At 37.2% G+C, this 15,549-nt stretch overlaps 1 long non-coding RNA gene across 1 annotated transcript in view; it reads right to left on the bottom strand.

Annotated features, from left to right (window-relative positions):
- Positions 1-8,655, bottom strand: part of LOC139951548 (uncharacterized) — a 56,829-nt gene extending 48,174 nt beyond the window's left edge. The window contains exon 1 of the long non-coding RNA XR_011787795.1: positions 8,431-8,655. This is a non-coding gene — a long non-coding RNA (uncharacterized lncRNA). The remainder of the gene's footprint in view (positions 1-8,430) is intronic.
- Between the last annotated feature and the right edge of the window lie 6,894 nt (positions 8,656-15,549).

The raw sequence follows: 15,549 nt of genomic DNA, 5'->3' as shown, positions 1-15,549 counted from the left end.
AATTGTGATGCCGGCATGGGTCGATTTTTCAGATTTGGGGTGAAAAAATTTTCGGTGAATTTATGCTTTCAAATGATACATAAGATACTACTGAAGACATTTTATCAGTGCGGACTGGGTAAATGAGCAAAAGTTAGAGATTTATTAAGAATTTTGTTAGTTTGTGTTTTTGGTCAAAAATCAACAAAAAATTGTGATGCCGGCATGGGTCGATTTTTCAGATTTGGGGTGAACAAATTTTCGGTGAATTTATGCTTTCAAATGATACAGAAGATACTACTGCAGACATTTTATCAGTGCGGACTGGGTAAATTAGCAAAAGTTTGAGATTTATTAAGAATTTTGTGAGTTTGTGTTTTTGGTCAAAAATTTAAAAAATCTGTGATGCCGGCATGGGTAAATTTTTCAGATTTGGGGTGAACAAATTTTCGGTGAATTTATGCTTTCAAATGATACATAAGATACTACTGAAGACATTTTATCAGTGCGGACTGGGTATATAAGCAAAAGTTAGAGATTTATTACGAATTTTGTGAGTTTGTGTTTTTGGTCAAAAATCCCCAAAAAATTGTGATGCCGGCATGGGTCGATTTTTCAGATTTGGGGTGAAAAATTTTTCGGTGAATTTATGCTTTCAAATGATACAGAAGATACTACTGAAGACATTTTATCAGTGCGGACTGGGTATATAAGCAAAAGATAGAGATTTATTAAGAATTTTGTTAGTTTGTGTTTTTGGTCAAAAATCCCCCCAAAATTGTGATGCCGGCATGGGTCGAATTTTCAGATTTGGGGTGAACAAATTTTCGGTGAATTTATGCTTTCAAATGATACAGAAGATACTACTGCAGACATTTTATCAGTGCGAACTGGGTAAATTAGCAAAAGTTTGAGATTTATTAAGAATTTTGTGAGTTTGTGTTTTTGGTCAAATATTTAATAAATCTGTGATGCCGGCATGGGTAAATTTTTCAGATTTGGGGTGAACACATTTTCGGTGAATTTATGCTTTCAAATGATACACAAGATACTACTGAAGACATTTTATCAGTGCGGACTGGGTATATAAGCAAAAGTTAGAGATTTATTACGAATTTTGTGAGTTTGTGTTTTTGGTCAAAAATCCCCAAAAAATTGTGATGCCGGCATGGGTCGATTTTTCAGATTTGGGGTGAAAAATTTTTCGGTGAATTTATGCTTTCAAATGATACAGAAGATACTACTGAAGACATTTTATCAGTGCGGACTGGGTAAATGAGCAAAAGTTAGAGATTTATTAAGAATTTTGTTAGTTTGTGTTTTTGGTCAAAAATCAACAAAAAATTGTGATGCCGGCATGGGTCGATTTTTCAGATTTGGGGTGAACAAATTTTCGGTGAATTTATGCTTTCAAATGATACAGAAGATACTACTGCAGACATTTTATCAGTGCGGACTGGGTAAATTAGCAAAAGTTTGAGATTTATTAAGAATTTTGTGAGTTTGTGTTTTTGGTCAAAAATTTAAAAAATCTGTGATGCCGGCATGGGTAAAATTTTCAGATTTGGGGTGAACAAATTTTCGGTGAATTTATGCTTTCAAATGATACATAAGATACTACTGAAGACATTTTATCAGTGCGGACTGGGTATATAAGCAAAAGTTAGAGATTTATTAAGAATTTTGTGAGTTTGTGTTTTTGTTCAAAAATTTAAAAAATCTGTGATGCTGGATGGGTAAATTTTTCAGATTTTGGGTGAACAAATTTTCGGTGAATTTATGCTTTCAAATGATACAGAAGATACTACTGAAGACATTTTATCAGTGCGGACTGGGTAAATTAGCAAAAGTTTGAGATTTATTAAGAATTTTGTGAGTTTGTGTTTTTGTTCAAAAATTTAAAAAATCTGTGATGCCGGCCTGGGTAAATTTTTCAGATTTGGGGTGAACAAATTTTCGGTGAATTTATGCTTTCAAATGATACATAAGATACTACTGAAGACATTTTATCAGTGCGGACTGGGTATAAAAGCAAAAGTTTGAGATTTATTATTATGGATTTTGTGAGTTTGTGTTTTTGGTCAAAAATCCCCAAAAAATTGTGATGCCGGCATGGGTCGATTTTTCAGATTTGGGGTGAAAAATTTTTCGGTGAATTTATGCTTTCAAATGATACATAAGATACTACTGAAGACATTTTATCAGTGCGGACTGGGTATATAAGCAAAAGTTAGAGATTTATTAAGAATTTTGTTAGTTTGTGTTTTTGGTCAAAAATCCCCAAAAAATTGTGATGCCGGCATGGGTCGATTTTTCAGATTTGGGGTGAACAAATTTTCGGTGAATTTATGCTTTCAAATGATACAGAAGATACTACTGCAGACATTTTATCAGTGCGGACTGGGTAAATTAGCAAAAGTTTGAGATTTATTAAGAATTTTGTGAGTTTGTGTTTTTGGTCAAAAATTAAAAAAATCTGTGATGCCGGCATGGGTAAATTTTTCAGATTGGGGGTGAACAAATTTTCGGTGAATTTATGCTTTCAAATGATACAGGAGATACTACTGAAGACATTTTATCAGTGCGGACTGGGTATATAAGCAAAAGTTAGAGATTTATTACAAATTTTGTGAGTTTGTGTTTTTGGTCAAAAATCCCCAAAAAATTGTGATGCCGGCATGGGTCGATTTTTCAGATTTGGGGTGAAAAATTTTTCAGTGAATTTATGCTTTCAAATGATACATAAGATACTACTGCAGACATTTTATCAGTGCGGACTGGGTAAATGAGGAAAAGTTAGAGATTTATTAAGAATTTTGTTAGTTTGTGTTTTTGGTCAAAAATCCCCAAAAAATTGTGATGCCGGCATGGGTCGATTTTTCAGATTTGGGGTGAACAAATTTTCGGTGAATTTATGCTTTCAAATGATACAGAAGATACTACTGCAGACATTTTATCAGTGCGGACTGGGTAAATTAGCAAAAGTTTGAGATTTATTAAGAATTTTGTGAGTTTGTGTTTTTGTTCAAAAATTTAAAAAATCTGTGATGCCGGCATGGGTAAATTTTTCAGATTTGGGGTGAACAAATTTTCGGTGAATTTATGCTTTCAAATGATACATAAGATACTACTGAAGACATTTTATCAGTGCGGACTGGGTATATAAGCAAAAGTTAGAGATTTATTAAGAATTTTGTGAGTTTGTGTTTTTGTTCAAAAATTTAAAAAATCTGTGATGCCGGATGGGTAAATTTTTCAGATTTGGGGTGAACAAATTTTCGGTGAATTTATGCTTTCAAATGATACAGAAGATACTACTGCAGACATTTTATCAGTGCGGACTGGGTAAATTAGCAAAAGTTTGAGATTTATTAAGAATTTTGTGAGTTTGTGTTTTTGGTCAAAAATTTAATAAATCTGTGATGCCGGCATGGGTAAATTTTTCAGATTTGGGGTGAACACATTTTCGGTGAATTTATGCTTTCAAATGATACACAAGATACTACTGAAGACATTTTATCAGTGCGGACTGGGTATATAAGCAAAAGTTAGAGATTTATTACGAATTTTGTGAGTTTGTGTTTTTGGTCAAAAATCCCCAAAAAATTGTGATGCCGGCATGGGTCGATTTTTCAGATTTGGGGTGAAAAATTTTTTGGTGAATTTATGCTTTCAAATGATACATAAGATACTACTGAAGACATTTTATCAGTGCGGACTGGGTAAATGAGCAAAAGTTAGAGATTAATTAAGAATTTTGTTAGTTTGTGTTTTTGGTCAAAAATCCCCAAAAAATTGTGATGCCGGCATGGGTCGATTTTTCAGATTTGGGGTGAACAAATTTTCGGTGAATTTATGCTTTCAAATGATACAGAAGATACTACTGCAGACATTTTATCAGTGCGGACTGGGTAAATTAGCAAAAGTTTGAGATTTATTAAGAATTTTGTGAGTTTGTGTTTTTGGTCAAAAATTTAAAAAATCTGTGATGCCGGCATGGTTAAATTTTTCAGATTTGGGGTGAACAAGTTTTCGGTGAATTTATGCTTTCAAATGATACATAAGATACTACTGAAGACATTTTATCAGTGCGGACTGGGTATATAAGCAAAAGTTAGAGATTTATTACGAATTTTGTTAGTTTGTGTTTTTGGTCAAAAATCCCCCAAAAATTGTGATGCCGGCATGGGTCGATTTTTCAGATTTGGGGTGAACACATTTTCGGTGAATTTATGCTTTCAAATGATACACAAGATACTACTGAAGACATTTTATCAGTGCGGACTGGGTATATAAGCAAAAGTTAGAGATTTATTACGAATTTTGTGAGTTTGTGTTTTTGGTCAAAAATCCCCAAAAAATTGTGATGCCGGCATGGGTCGATTTTTCAGATTTGGGGTGAAAAATTTTTTGGTGAATTTATGCTTTCAAATGATACATAAGATACTACTGAAGACATTTTATCAGTGCGGACTGGGTAAATGAGCAAAAGTTAGAGATTAATTAAGAATTTTGTTAGTTTGTGTTTTTGGTCAAAAATCCCCAAAATATTGTGATGCCGGCATGGGTCGATTTTTCAGATTTGGGGTGAACAAATTTTCGGTGAATTTATACTTTCAAATGATACAGAAGATACTACTGCAGACATTTTATCAGTGCGGACTGGGTAAATTAGCAAAAGTTTGAGATTTATTAAGAATTTTGTGAGTTTGTGTTTTTGTTCAAAAATTTAAAAAATCTGTGATGCCGGCATGGGTAAATTTTTCAGATTTGGGGTGAACAAATTTTCGGTGAATTTATGCTTTCAAATGATACATAAGATACTACTGAAGACATTTTATCAGTGCGGACTGGGTATATAAGCAAAAATTTGAGATTTATTAAGAATTTTGTGAGTTTGTGTTTTTGGTCAAAAATCCCCAAAAAATTGTGATGCCGGCATGGGTCGATTTTTCAGATTTGGGGTGAAAAAATTTTCGGTGAATTTATGCTTTCAAATGATACAGAAGATACTACTGAAGACATTTTATCAGTGCGGACTGGGTATATAAGCAAAAGTTAAAGATTTATTAAGAATTTTGTTAGTTTGTGTTTTTGGTCAAAAATCCCAAAAAAATTGTGATGCCGGCATGGGTCGATTTTTCAGATTTGGGGTGAACAAATTTTCGGTGAATTTATGCTTTCAAATGATACAGAAGATACTACTGCAGACATTTTATCAGTGCGGACGGGGTAAATTAGCAAAAGTTTGAGATTTATTACGAATTTTGTGAGTTTGTGTTTTTGGTCAAAAATTTAAAAAATCTGTAATGCCGGCATGGGTAAATTTTTCAGATTGGGGGTGAACAAATTTTCGGTGAATTTATGCTTTCAAATGATACAGAAGATACTACTGAAGACATTTTATCAGTGCGGACTGGGTATATAAGCAAAAGTTAGAGATTTATTAAGAATTTTGTTAGTTTGTGTTTTTGGTCAAAAATCCCAAAAAAATTGTGATGCCGGCATGGGTCGATTTTTCAGATTTGGGGTGAACAAATTTTCGGTGAATTTATGCTTTCAAATGATACAGAAGATACTACTGCAGACATTTTATCAGTGCGGACTGGGTAAATTAGCAAAAGTTTGAGATTTATTAAGAATTTTGTGAGTTTGTGTTTTTGGTCAAAAATTTTAAAAATCTGTGATGCCGGCATGGGTAAATTTTTCAGATTTGGGGTGAACAAGTTTTCGGTGAATTTATGCTTTCAAATGATACATAAGATACTACTGAAGACATTTTATCAGTGCGGACTGGGTATATAGGCAAAAGTTAGAGATTTATTACGAATTTTGTGAGTTTGTGTTTTTGGTCAAAAATCCCCCAAAAAATTGTGATGCCGGCATGGGTCGATTTTTCAGATTTGGGGTGAAAAATTTTTCAGTGAATTTATGCTTTCAAATGATACATAAGATACTACTGAAGACATTTTATCAGTGCGGACTGGGTAAATGAGCAAAAGTTAGAGTCTTATTAAGAATTTTGTTAGTTTGTGTTTTTGGTCAAAAATCAACAAAAACATTTGATGCCGGCATGGGTCGATTTTTCAGATTTATGCTTTCAATACAGAAGATACTACTGCAGACATTTTATCAGTGCGGACTGGGTAAATTAGCAAAAGTTTGAGATTTATTAAGAATTTTGTGAGTTTGTGTTTTTGGTCAAAAATTTCAAAAATCTGTGATGCCGGCATGGGTAAATTTTTCAGATTTGGGGTGAACAAGTTTTCGGTGAATTTATGCTTTCAAATGATACATAAGATACTACTGCAGACATTTTATCAGTGCGGACTGGGTAAATTAGCAAAAGTTTGAGATTTATTAAGAATTTTGTGAGTTTGTGTTTTTGGTCAAAAATTTAATAAATCTGTGATGCCGGCATGGGTCGATTTTTCAGATTTGGGGTGAACACATTTTCGGTGAATTTATGCTTTCAAATGATACACAAGATACTACTGAAGACATTTTATCAGTGCGGACTGGGTATATAAGCAAAAGTTAGAGATTTATTACGAATTTTGTGAGTTTGTGTTTTTGGTCAAAAATCCCCAAAAAATTGTGATGCCGGCATGGGTCGATTTTTCAGATTTGGGGTGAAAAATTTTTTGGTGAATTTATGCTTTCAAATGATACATAAGATACTACTGAAGACATTTTATCAGTGCGGACTGGGTAAATGAGCAAAAGTTAGAGATTTATTAAGAATTTTGTTAGTTTGTGTTTTTGGTCAAAAATCCCCAAAAAATTGTGATGCCGGCATGGGTCGATTTTTCAGATTTGGGGTGAACAAATTTTCGGTGAATTTATGCTTTCAAATGATACAGAAGATACTACTGCAGACATTTTATCAGTGCGGACTGGGTAAATTAGCAAAAGTTTGAGATTTATTAAGAATTTTGTGAGTTTGTGTTTTTGTTCAAAAATTTAAAAAATCTGTGATGCCGGCATGGGTAAATTTTTCAGATTTGGGGTGAACAAATTTTCGGTGAATTTATGCTTTCAAATGATACATAAGATACTACTGAAGACATTTTATCAGTGCGGACTGGGTATATAAGCAAAAATTTGAGATTTATTAAGAATTTTGTGAGTTTGTGTTTTTGGTCAAAAATCCCAAAAAAATTGTGATGCCGGCATGGGTCGATTTTTCAGATTTGGGGTGAAAAAATTTTCGGTGAATTTATGCTTTCAAATGATACAGAAGATACTACTGAAGACATTTTATCAGTGCGGACTGGGTATATAAGCAAAAGTTAAAGATTTATTAAGAATTTTGTTAGTTTGTGTTTTTGGTCAAAAATCCCCAAAAAATTGTGATGCCGGCATGGGTCGATTTTTCAGATTTGGGGTGAACAAATTTTCGGTGAATTTATGCTTTCAAATGATACAGAAGATACTACTGCAGACATTTTATCAGTGCGGACGGGGTAAATTAGCAAAAGTTTGAGATTTATTAAGAATTTTGTGAGTTTGTGTTTTTGGTCAAAAATTTAAAAAATCTGTAATGCCGGCATGGGTAAATTTTTCAGATTGGGGGTGAACAAATTTTCGGTGAATTTATGCTTTCAAATGATACAGAAGATACTACTGAACACATTTCATCAGTTGAGACTGGGTAAACAACCAAAATGTTTAGATTTATTGAGGATTTTGTGAGTTTGGATTTTTGGTCCAAAATGAAAAAAATCGACCATACCTGTATGGTCAAATTTTCAGATTTGGGGTTAAAAAATATCCGATGATATTATGGTTCCAAATGATACAGAACAGACTACCGGAGACATTTTATCAGTTGAGACTGGGTAAAAACCCAAAATTTTAAGATTTATTGAGAATTTTGTGAGTTTGGATTTTTGGTCCAAAATGAACAAAATCGACCATACCGGTATGGTCAAATTTTCAGATTTGGGGGTCAAAAAAGTTTTGATGATTTTATTGTTCCAATTGATACAGAACGGACTACTGAAGACATTTGATCAGTTGAGACTGGGTAAACAACAAAAATGTTTAGATTTATTGAGAATTTTGTGAGTTTTGATTTTTGGTCCAAAGTGAACAAACTTGGTCGTAAAACTTTCATCTATCATCGCTGATTTTAAAAGCGTATAGCGTTTAGGAGGCCCAAAATTGTAGACCCCTTTAAGGCTCACAGGGACGCCTTTAATAGTTTATTGAAGTCTTTGACATTTACCAATAAGGCAATAGGAGAATTCAATAGTCAGTGTCGATGTCACAAAGACATGACTACGACTACGAGTCCTAACGTAAGACTAGTCCTACACCTAGGAGATACACAAAACGTGTGGCTAGTCCTAAGTTAGAATGAGTAGCTCGTCCTAACGCAAGATAAGTCTAGTCTTAACTCCTTGTGAAATCCACCAAAGGTCTTTTCAAGAAGAAATTCAAGCCTACCTTCCATCCTGGATGAGCCAACTGGGGGATCGCGTTGTCAGATCTTTGCCACATCACATTCTATCTCAAAAACCTCGTTTCTTATCCAGCATGTACATATAAAAACCATTGGACTGCTTCTTCTTCTTGTTCTTCTTCTTCGGCGGCATCTTTCTATCGAGGAAATAACACTCCACAGGCAGTACAGCAAATGTGATGAGAAAAGAAGAGAAAATTGACAACTAGTTGCAGTTCTCACACTCACATGATATACCCGGGTTGTCTACAACGGAAGTTGTTTCGTACACAAGCTGCTCATGGGGTCGAACATTTTGGATACGAAACCAAGTTGTTCTTTTGGTATTTAATGATGGCGCGTGTGGACTGTGTTAGTGCAACAACACAACAAAGAGGGCGCTATGCTAGTTAATGGTGGTAGTTTGCACTACACACAGACTTTATAATTGGTCTGTTTTAAACCAAATTAGAGCAGGTACATTGCGCGTAAGTTAATAACATAGATATATTATTTTAGTTCTGTATCTATAGTTAATAACCAAATTAGACCAGGGCCCATTTTCATAGCGCTGCTTAGCGGTCGATTTTTTGCTTACTGTGCAATTTCTATTTCATAGCGCTGCCAACCGTAAGCACACGAAAGGGTATGCTAATCTTCCGGTGCTTACCGCACGAACATAAATGACATCACAATGCAAATCCACGGAAAACACGCAATAATGGCCGCCCGTTTTTTTCTGCTAAAATAACCTGTGAAATACGCTAAGGCTTAAGCAAATTTTTCTGCTACAGAAAGCACGCAAACTTGCTTACCGTTAAAAATGCTATGTCAGTTTTTTGGCCGATTTGACAAAACAATATTGATTTAAAATTCAATTTTAAGGTATTTTGGTGGGGGTCGAGAAAGTTACAAGCTTTCGTCCGAGCCGTGCTCGTAAAAGTCCGCCAATTATTAGTAGCAGTGATAAAGTCGTCAAAATTAGTTTTTGTCGAGATCCCAACAATATCACGTGACCAATTCTTATGTGTTTTATAAAAAACGTTTTCAATATTTGTTTGTCATGGTTCCTGACCATTAAAAGTAAAAGTTAAACTTTTTTTCGTTCCTGCGCAGCCAGCCATTCAAAGTTCAAAGACAGGAACACAATCCACAATGTCTGGTTCTGGTGTGAGTAACTGCACAGTCTTCACATATCGGGATGTACTGAGCAGCAATGGTTTACATGAAGTGAGCCCCCCTCCCTGATAATGTACCCATGTCCATAGCTTGAAGTTTACTCTTAAAAATGCTAAATTTAGTTGTGTCCACAGATTTACGCTAAACTTCGGCTACGCACTTTGAAGACAATGGTGCTAAAACGAATCCCTAACTTATTTATTAATATTTCTTGTTGAGGTGCTGTAGTTTTTCAGATAATGAGGAACAATGTAATGAAAACGTAGTCTATTTAAGTAGTTTTGCTAATTAAATAATAGCAACATGCTTAAGTAGTTTTCAACTCACTGAGACGAAAAGGCAGTGGACACTATTGGTAGTTACTTTAAAGAAAAGTGTCAGCATAAAACCTTACTTGGTAACGAGTAATGGGGAGAGGTTGTGAGAAACGGCTCCTTCTGAAGTGGAGTAGTTTTCGGGAAAGAATTAATTTTCCACTAATTTGATTTCGGGACCTCAGATTAGAATTTGAGGTCTCGAAATCAAGAATCTGAACACACACAACTTCGTGTGACAAGGGTGTGTTTTTCTTTCATTATTATCTCGCAACTTCCGACCGATTGAGCTCAAATTTTCACAGGTTATTGATTTTAATCATATGTTGAGATACGGCAAGTGAGAAGACTGGTCTTGTGGTCTTTGACAATAACTAAAAGTGTCCACTGTCTTAACATGGGGTTAAGAATAAGAAGTAACTTTATATATGTGTTGGGCGCGATCGGTCAATCTGCGCGATCAACCGATCGCGCTGCGCTATTGAACGATCAAATTAAGATCCATTGGTCGCGCAGCAATCGGTCGATCGCGCAACAATCGGTCGATCGCGCAACAATCGGTCGATCGCGCAATGACATCTTTGCGCGATTGACCGATTGCGCTACGAGTATTTTTTTCCCGTTATCAGCGGATCGCGCAGGAAAGGCTTTGCGCGATCTACCGATCGTGCAGGAATGGGTTTGCGCGATCGACCGATAGCGCAGGAAAAGTTTTGCGCGATCAACCGATCGTGCAGGAAAAGTTTTGCGCGATCTACCGATCGTGCAGGAATGGGTTTGCGCGATCGACCGATCGTGCAGGAATGGTTTCGCGCGTTCTACCGATCGTGCAGGTAAACTATTCCTTGGGGCGATTTCTCAAAGCAAAGCAATAAAATTCATAGCAGGACAAATTTTCAGTATCACCATAGTGATTTATATAGAGACGTCACACTACGATTGATTTGCAGTTACAATCAATGTTACATCTTTGTGAATTCGGCCCCTGAACATCAGCCGATCGCGCAAAATCGTTCCTGCACAATCGGCCGATCGCGCAAAATCATTCCTGCACAATCGGCCGATCACTCATAACCATTCCTGCACAATCGGCCGATCGCGCAAAATCTTTCCTGCACAATCGGCCGATCGCGCCGAGCCATTCCCGCACGATCGGTTGATCGCGCATGTTCGTTTCCAAATGTTGCGCGATCGACCGATTGTTGCGCGATCGACCGATTGTTGCGCGATCGACCGATTGCTGCGCGATCGACCGATTGTTGCGCGATCGACCGATTGCTGCGCGATCGACCGATTGCTGCGCGACCAATAGATATTTCAATAGCGCAGCGCGATCGGTTGATAGCGCAGCGCGATCGGTCGATAGCGCAGCGCGATCGGTTGATCGCGCAGATTGACCGATCGCGCCCAACATATGTATATTTGGTTTGCGGTAACACGATGTGTGTATCTACTTGCCAGGTAGAGTTGTTCTTAGAGAACTGTCTGCTTTATTTTACTGCCGCGGAGTAGATAATCGGAGGTTCGGGAGACTTCTCAGTTCTGAAAAGAACTGTCCTGCTTTTAACTACCAGGGCAGATGGTATAGAATATAGACTGGACTATTACTTTAGCTTATATGATCGTAATTAACTGTACTGCCGCGGAGTCAGTTCGGAATTGGTCTCAACGTTTCGACTAGCTTGCTCTAGCCATCGTCAGGAGACTGAAGAGGTAAGAGAAGAGTGGGCTTATTTATAGGGGTTCAGAGGATCCAGTGTAAGTCAATCAATGCTCTGATTGGTTGTGTGGTTGGCGGGCTCATAACTTTATATAAATACTAAATAATATCGTACCCTTGCGGGTACAACTATGTATGTCTGTTGGCGATGTGGTCTCGGATGTTTGTAACAGTTTACTCTGTTCGTCTTTAGTAGAATGGCTGAAGACAAGTAGAGTGCTCTTTTCGAAATGTCAAGACCACATCGGCTCTTTTCAGAGCCAACACTTCATCACAAGAGATACCAAACATATTTGTACTTGCAAAACTACAATAATAGGATCTAGGGTTACTTCGCATTCAAGTTTGTTTAAAAACCAGTCGCAAACTAAGTTGGTGGGGGCAGGCATGAAAATATATAAAAGTAAAAACAAAAAGGGGGAGGGTGGGGATTTGCGCCCGGCCCCTTCCGGAGGGGGGGGGGGGGGGGTGGTGGGGACAGCCCCGGCCCCTTCCTACTATGGCCCCTTGCCTGCTTGCACATGCAGCGACTGTGCCACGCTCACCATTTGGTGGTCAAAATTGGTTTACTTGTAAACACCGCCGCGTTGCCTAAAATGCCCACTTCACTGAATAAGCACTGTGACATTGTCCACCTGTGGCACACCAAGGTTATTCAGAAGATGACGTCAGGACCCAATTTAGTAGAGCTACTAAGCACAAACGTTTGCTTAGCATGAAATTTCTTCCTTTATAAAACAAAACAAACATTTCATTTGTTGCATATTGCTTGGTACTGGTATTCAGCTGATGTTTGCTCATCCAGCCTGAAAATCATTTGGACATTTTGTTGGTAATCCTGTCTTAAATTGAGGCAGGAATTTCATGCTAAGCTATAGCAGCTCTATGAAACTGGGCCCTGGTGAGTTGGGTCGAAACGTAACCTCCACTCCTCTTTCTTTGCTTAGAGAAATATGTAAGAACACAAGGGTTCCAAAAATGCTTGACAAAAATGCGTAACTCTTAATGAAATTATAAGCAAACTTTAACACACAAGCATTTTTAGGATTTCCTTCAAACTTAAAATATTTAAAAATGTTGATCATTTAATGTTGTAAAGAATACCAAAATTTTAATACAGCATTTTACAGTAAAATTGAAATGAATAATAACGAGTTAAAATGTACTAAAAAAAACCCAACAAGTTCTAGATGACTGATATGATATGATACATGTATATGCCAGATCAAATAATCACATAACTTTAAAGCATTGTACAATTTGCCTTTTGATATGAGATTTAATTGATATTTCAATTGGGCTAAGTTTAGATAACTTCTGTGGAGACCAACGAAAGGAAAAAACAAAACCAAAGGAAAGTTTTTGTATACAACGCTATAGGATAAGAATGTTCCGCAAGGATGCGTTTTGGAGAATGTTTGTGTGAATTTAAGACACTGGACATTATTGGTAGGGCCTAATTACTAAAAATAATTATTAGCATAAATCCTTACTTGGTAAATGAGTAATGGGGAGAGGTTGATAGTATAAACAATGTGTAAAACGGCTCCATCTGAACTTGTAGTTTTCTAAAAAAGAAGTAATTTTTTCAGACCTCAGATTTGGAATTCGAGGTCTCGAAATCAAGCATCTGAAAGCACACAACTTCTTGTGGCCATGGTGCGGACAAGGTTCTTCGACGGCCAATTCAGCTCAAATTTTCACAGGTTTGTTATTTTATGCATATGTTGAGATACACCATGTGCGACTACTAGTCTTTGACAATTTACCAATAGTGTCCAGTGTCTTTAAAACAATAATAAGTCAAGACAGTTGGAATGTAGTCTAATCTTCCATTATTTCAAGCCAATCATCAATTTGCTGATCAATTTGATTGTTATTTGTATTCAGTGTCGACAGATTAATTAATTGTCTTTATTAATTTGTCTTCTACATTGGGAATGGAGGTACGATGATTACAAATGATTTTAGGTCTTTCTAGATTTTAAAGAAAATAAATATTAAACGAATAAAGCAAGGATTACTTCTAACCATTTAGGGGATCCCCAAATAATCCTTATCTGTTTTTTTTTTTTTTTAAAAGACATGGTCAAAAAGAAATCTCCATCACAAACATTAAAGATTACTTTGAAGAACTATTAAAGATCGCCTATGTACAATGAGATCCTTATATCAAGTATGTAAAAGCACCACAACATTTTTTGTAAAAGTCTCTCCAAAAATAGTTTTGGTTAATTGTTTTCAGTTTACTTGTTTACAATATTTCAAAATATAGCCTGTTTATAAAGGCACATCATAACTTAGAGGTGCAGGTATAACTTAAATGTGAGTAATCTCACATTATATATATATTTATATATATATGTTGGGCGCGATCGGTCAATCTGCGCGATCGGTTGATCGCGCTGCGCTATCGACCGATCGCGCTGCGCTATTGAAATATCTATTGGTCGCGCAGCAGTCGGTCGATCGCGCAGCAATCGGTCGATCGCGCAACAATCGGTCGATCGCGCAACAATCGGTCAATCGCGCAACAATCGGTCGATCGCGCAACAATCGGTCGATCGCGCAACAATCGGTCGATCGCGCAACATTCGGAAACGAACATGCGCGATCAACCGATCGTGCGAGAATGGCTCGGCGCGATCGGCCGATTGTGCAGGAATGATTTTGCGCGATCGGCCGATTGTGCAGGAATGGTTATGAGTGATCGGCCGATTGTGCAGGAATGGTTTTGCGCGATCGGCCGATTGTGCAGGAATGATTTTGCGCGATCGGCCGATTGTGCAGGAATGGTTATGAGTGATCGGCCGATTGTGCAGGATTGGTTTGGCGCGATCGGCTGATGTTCAGGGGCCGAATTCACGAAGATGTAACATTGATTGTACCTGCAAATCAATCGTAGTGTGACGTCACTATATAAATCACTATGGTGATACTGAAAATTTGTCCTGCTATGAATTTTATTGCTTTGAGAAATCGCCCCAAGGAATACTTTACCTGCACGATCGGTCGAACGCGCGAAACCATTCCTGCACGATCGGTCGATCGCGCAAACCCATTCCTGCACGATCGGTAGATCGCGCAAAACTTTTCCTGCACGATCGGTTGAGCGCGCAAAACTTTTCCTGCACTATCGGTCGATCGCGCAAACCCATTCCTGCACGATCGGTAGATCGCGCAAAGCCTTTCCTGCGCGATCCACTGATAACGGGAAAAAATACTCGTAGCGCAATCGGTCAATCGCGCAAAGATGTCATTGCGCGATCGACCGATTGTTGCGCGATCGACCGATTGTTGCGCGATCGACCGATTGCTGCGCGACCAATTGATCTTAATTTGATCGTTCAATAGCGCAGCGCGATCGGTTGATCGCGCAGATTGACCGATCGCGCCCAACATATATATATATGCAGCACCATCGTGTGGAAGACAGCCGGGAATCAAACCCTTAACAACGTTTGTTTAATAATAGCACACATATCACCATGACAACACCTGGATAGAGGATAAGAACAAAATACTGATTATTAGCCAGTGTTATGTATTGCTCCTTTAAACTGAGGGAGGGTTTTTCAAAAATAAAATAATTACAACTGACAAACACTGCCAGGTAGTTAATTCATGGTTGTGCAACATTAAAGCATTCTTACAAGTTTAATCTTGTGTCAAATATTATAAACCAGAAGGGAGATCGCCAACATAGGGCTAGACAGCTCAGTTGGTAGAGCACCGACACGTTAATCCAGAGGTCGTTGGTTTGAGTCACACTCTAGTCATTTTTTCTTTGATTAATATAGCCCTAAATCAAGTTTACATAGAGTAAGTTTTTTTTAAATACATAAACCCTTACAATCACATTATAATGATTCATTGTTCCTGCCCAGCATAATGTTCACATGAATGATTCT

This window comes from Asterias amurensis, chromosome 19 (genome assembly GCF_032118995.1).
Source record: "Asterias amurensis chromosome 19, ASM3211899v1".
NCBI classification, from domain to species: Eukaryota; Metazoa; Echinodermata; class Asteroidea; order Forcipulatida; family Asteriidae; genus Asterias; species Asterias amurensis.
This window is presented reverse-complemented; position numbering and strand designations above follow the sequence as displayed.